We start from the raw sequence: 6000 nt of genomic DNA on the forward strand, positions 1-6000 counted from the left end.
ACTGGTGACCTTCCCATCTCTTCTCTCTCTGCTTGTCCTCTTCTGTTTTCACTTCTTCCCTATCCATCTGAGATTTACCGATACATTTCTTGTCCCTGTTCTCACATACCTTATTCCACCATCTTTTAGTCCAAAACTCCAATTCTGAATCAACCCAGGTACCTGATTGTTTTCTCTACCCATGTCTCAGTTGTGAAATATCACTACAGAAAGTCACGGAATTGTGCAGATTGATGACACTGTTAATGTAAGGTTTCTAACTTCAGTCAGGCATTTGGTACTTCCAGGTAAACCTAGTTAATGTTCTTGTTCTCCTAGTGGCTCCAGCCTTCTGCCTTCTTCCAGTCTCTACCTTTAATAATAGTTCCATCAGTTTGCACTTTCCACATCACAGAGGGAAAGGAAGCCTGAGCTAGGGAGCTCTCCTTAGCATCTCACAACTGAGTCACCAAATTTACATGCAGTCACACACAAGGTATGATGAAACGATATGGTGGCTATTTAAATTTTATAAAGTCTATTATAGTAAAAGATACATTGCCACTGATCTCCCTCATAAAACTTAAAATACTCTCCCTTGCCTCCAACACACTTATTCCACTTTTCTTTCCACTTTATGAAGCAGTTCTGGAAGTCCTCTTTCATGAGTGTCTTCACAAGGTATGATCAAGAATATGGTGAATACTGCTGCTATTGACATCCAGCACAAAGGCAACCTCGTAAAAACATTATGGTGTGCTCTCATCCATCCTGTTCACCAGATTTGGCAACTTCTGGCTCTTCTCCAAAGTCAAAATGACCATGAAAGGCAAACATTTTGAATCAGTTCAGGGCATCAAGGCATTCATGACAGCGCAACTAAGGACACTCACAGAAGAGGACTTCCAGAACTGCTTCAGAAAGTGGCAAGAACAATGGGATAAGTATGCTTGAAGCAAAAGGGGGCATTTTGAGTATTTGGGGGGATTAATGGCAATGTCTTTCACTGTGGTCAATTTTTTAAAATTTAAACTTTCACCATATGCTTTGATACGTCATTTTTCCTCCTCCAGTCTCAATGCAGTAAGAATCCTGCTATGGTGTGGATGAGTGTCCTCCAGAGGCCCATATGTCCTACCAGATTCCTGCCAGCCCTCAAGGTGCCCACACTGGGAGGTGCTGTGGACCTTTAAGAGATTGGGCTTAGTGGGAGATCCTTAGGTCACGGGGCGTGTGCTTTCCGTAGGGATGGTCAGACTCTCTCTCTCAGTCTGTCCCTGCTTCCTGGCTTATGATAGGATTTCCCCTTTGACATGAGCTCCTGGCCTTGCCATCTGCCATCTCATCAGAGGCCATAGAATGAGGCCTGATCTTGGATTTGGGGCCTCCAAAACTGCAACTGAATAAACCTCTCTCTGCCTCATAGATAGTCTGTCTCAGGTGTTTAGTTGCAGTGATGCAAAGCTGACTAACACCAATCTCTTTTCTTATTTAAAGTCGGTCCCTGTAAGAGTGCTGCCTTCACATCCTCTTTTGATTTTAGAGGGACCACACTCTATTTCCTCTTTCTTCTTTTGTGGCTTCAACATTTACCTCTCTAATGCTCTTTACTGTTAGCATTCAGATGTAAGCGGGTGCCATGGTTTGGAGTAGTTTAGGTGCATTCCCCTAAAGTTCATTCGGGGGAAGCTTGGTCCCCAAGGTGGGACTATTGGTGGGACTTGCAAGCGCTGGACTTAATGGGAGGTCCTTAGGTCAACTAGGGGACGTGCTCTTAGGAGGGGTTTGGGGATCACAGTCTCGGCCTCGTTCTCTCTCTCCGGCTTCCTGTTATAACAGGGATCTCTTCCTCCCACACTGCGCTACCATCTGTCATCTTCTAGGAAGGTCCTCCCCAGACTAGGCACTGCTGGCACCTTGCCCTTGCGTTTTCAGAACTGGCAGCTAAATAAACCAGCCTGCTCTAAGTAGTTTGTCATAGCAGTAAAAGACATCGAGTGTCTAGCTATTATTCTTTCTTCCTTGTTTGGCTAGAAGCAGTTTTTTAAAAAAATGAAATGTTTTTATTTCAGAGCTACTTATTGACAGTACTTCCCTTGTCATGACCTACATAACTTGGCTGTAATATATTGTCTAGTATTTTAAACAGATTTGTTTTAAATGGCCCAAAGTTGTTCATCTGAAAAAATAGCGTGACTTTTAGAATTTAAATATTTTATAATTCTTAATATTATGCATTATTTTCTTCTTTAATCTTATAAAGTTGTGAGATATACAAAAGGCATAATGCAGAAATACATGGTTTAATGAATAATTATAAAACAAACCCTCCTCTGTCATTCAGATCAAGGAGGTAAGCCGATGTATGCCTTCTAAGTGGACCTTCTTCCCCTCTTGGAGGTGAGCACCTCCCTGAACTTCATGGTAATACCTCCCCAGGGCTCCTGTGGTTACCCCCCACCCCCCTCTGCCAGTCTTCTCTCTTTTCCACCTTCTCTCCTCGGGGAAGCTGACCTGTGACTTCCAGAAGGTTTAGTTAGTGAAGAGATCAGAAGGAGTAGAATTGGAAGCAAGGAGGAATATTTTCAGTATTTTGGGGGGATTAATGGCAATGTATCTTTTACTGTAATTGGTTTTTAAAAATTTTTAAATTTCCTCCTCTGGCTCTTCCCCTGCAGAGTCTCCAAAGGTTAACTGTGTTGACTCTGCCCCCAGCTGTCTCACTCAGAATTCTTCAGATGTAGAGATAGAGGCGATAGAGATAAATATATAGATAGATGTGGGTGTAAGGAATTTAAGAAAGTGGCCAATAACATAGAGTTATTAAATTTCATGAATGAAATATACAATTATACAAGCTACAGTTTGAATAATGGTATCCCTCCCAAAAATTATCTTGAAACTTACCTCAATGCAACAGTACTCTGAGTTTTGGTCTCTGGGAAGTGTTTTGGTCTCTGGGCTCTAACCTCATGAATGAGATTAGCACCTTATAAAAGGGGTCAAGGTTGAAGTACACACTCTCTTGACCCTTTATCTTTACACTGTGGGAAGACAGTGTTTCTTCCCTCCAGAGGGTACAGCAGGAAGGCATTATCTCGGGTACCAAATGCCAGTGTCTTGATTTTACACTTCTCAGCTTCCACAACTATGAAAAATAAGTTTATATTCTTTATAAATTACCTAGTCTCATGTATTTTTATAGTAACACAAAACAGACTAAGACAATATATACGTATGGAACATACTGTAAGGGCTTGTTTTATACTTTAATTATATATTCTTCAATTAATTGGCTGGGTACCCATATTTTATTTTAAATGAAAATGTCATTCCATATAGATTAATAATGTGTATAACATTCTATATATGAGTCTAAACTAAAAATGCATTTCTAAGTTAAGTGAAAAAAGTATTGCCCCCTATCAACTATTTCATGTTAGTATGTTTGGATTCCACAAAACCATTTTCCATCTCCTTAGACTAGAGCTGCTGCAGTCATGTGCCTGCCATATGTCCCAAAATGGTCCAGTATACAAACCTAGTAGACAGAAGAGAAAATTTAGTCATAAGAACAAAAACCAAATATGTCATTCAAAGAGCTATCTTCCCACTAGGAGAATTTATACATTTTGTAATACATAAGCATGATATACATATGAACAAATGCACATAAAACTGGTGGAATCTGAATTAAATCAGTGGATTACACCAATGTAAAATTCCTGATTTTGATGTTGTATAATTATACAAGATGTACATTACAATGAAGGAAATGAGACCTCTCTACTATTTTTGTAACTGACTGTGGATCTCTATTCTAAAGTGAAAAAGCTGTAGAAATACAAATAGCTGGGCCAGGGATTTAGCTCAGTGGTTCTGCTGCCTGCCTTCAAAGTGCAAGGACCCGAGTTCAATCCCTGGTACCAAAAAAAAAAAAAAAAAAAAATACAAATAGCTACCATAAAACTGATTCATTGTGCTGATAAATGTTTATAAATTATGGGTGGTTAAGATTTAATATAAAAATAATTACAACATATGATCCTGATGTAGTTCTCACTCGTTTGAATACTCCTTGGGGCTCCCTGTAAATATTCCCAGCAGTTTTCTGTTCTTGATATTTTCCAGAGAAAACTGATTGAGATTCATGGTTTCAGGGGCCAGTTCTGTGTTGAGAGTGCCTGGCTCCTACGTCTCATTTAGACTGCAACTCTTTGCTAGATTGTTCTCACTAGATCCCAGTCTGGTAGCAGAGGTACCAGAGGCTCTTGAGAAACAGTAGATAAATGAATGAATGAGTGAATAAATAAATAATTACTTTCTAAATATTTACAAGATATTTGCATTATAAAATCCTACTGTTACCTAAATTTAAAATATATCAAAACAAAAGAAATATTTCTTTCCATGACTGTCAAGCACCCAACTTGCTCACTGTGCCAATTTCTGCATTTCTACTATTTTCCCATCCAGCAAAGCCTGAAAAGTTTAAGCCACCTGTGACTCTTCCTTTTCCTTCATTTGCTATATATAGGCAGTTATCACCTCTGTTCATTTTCCTCTCAAATATGCTTTATATTTGTCCCTTCTCTTTTGTTCCTATGGCTACCACTTATGGCTCATATTACTCAGTGTGTCAGTTTTTCTCCCTGCTCCTAGTCTTCATTCACCTTTAGTCTATCTTGCATGCTAATGCATGGTAAATTTTTCTAAAGTACTATTTTTATCAGATCATTACACTAAGATCATGATGATCATAATAATTGCTACCACTTATCAAGTGCATCAAGTATACCAAACACTGTTACTATACATACATGGTCTCATGTATACTCGTAACAATAACCCTGTGAACTAGTCATCATTTATCATCATTTTATAGATGAGAAAACTGAGACTGCAAAAGTTAACTATGTGTATAATTTTTTAAGTAGCAGAGATGAGATATGAACTTAGGTTAGCCTGGTTCCAATCAGTATTCAACATCAGGTTTATTGTGGTTTAGATTTAAAATGTCCTTCAGTAGTCTCATGTGTTCAGAGATGGGTTTTTAAAAGGTAAAAAGTGGGGGCACGGTACTCATTAGTGGATCAATCCATCGATGAGTTCCACGTGCTGTCAGTAGGTGGGGCCTCCCTGGAGCAGGTAGGTCACTGGGCGTATGACCTGGCAGGGTGCATTCCTGTCCCCACCCCTTCCACTTTCTCTGGCTCTCTGGCTTTCTCTCTGCTTCCTGACTGCCATGGGCTGAGCAGTTCTCCTCTGCCACAGCCTTCTGTCATGCCTTTTCAGACTTGGAACCAGCCAACCATGCACTAAAGCCTCTGAAACCATGAGCCAAAATAACCTTTTTCTCCTTTAAGTTGTGTATGGTAGTTACAGTATTAGGTCCCAACAATAAAAAGCTGACTAATCCAGTGCTCACTCCTTGAGGCACAGCAGTAGACCATCAGCCTGGCAAAAATAGATGCCCAAAAAATAGTAACTATTGTAAGCACTTGATTAGAGTGGAACAGAGCACAGTACTGCTGACAGCAAGTCTCTCTTTCCTCTGTCACTGTCCTTCAAACTTGCACTGTCAATTTATTCCAACCCACAGTACTCCACTTTCATACCCTTGAAATCTCAAGTCAATTTCATAGGTTTGTGGTTGCTCTTAGTTGGTAAAAAAAAAAAATGGTCTGTTTAAAAAAATAAATAGAGTACAGTTTGGTGTACACCAAACTCCCATCTCATTCCCTTTCGAGCTACTTCCCTTTCTCAGTTGAGTTTTGCTCCTGATGTGGAAGTCTTCAGTAGAGGATGGAAGGAGCTTTGCTTAGCCGCTTCTCCTCTCTTCAGTCCTGTTCTCCCTCTTCCATTGCTGCTTTTGGCCATTTGGGAGCTGTCAGAGGGAAGGCGAAAAGGCGAGGCAGGGAAGCTCTTGGTCAGCTCTGTGGCCAGGACTGGCCTTGGTGCTCTCAGGAGTGGCAAGCAGGCTGAGGGGACTCGTGGCCTCGCAGATCCTTGCTGGGAACT

The sequence above is a fragment of the Heterocephalus glaber genome, unplaced genomic scaffold (assembly GCF_053883595.1).
Source record: "Heterocephalus glaber isolate CG9 unplaced genomic scaffold, H.glaber_assembly_v1.0 deba00001465, whole genome shotgun sequence".
NCBI classification, from domain to species: Eukaryota; Metazoa; Chordata; class Mammalia; order Rodentia; family Bathyergidae; genus Heterocephalus; species Heterocephalus glaber.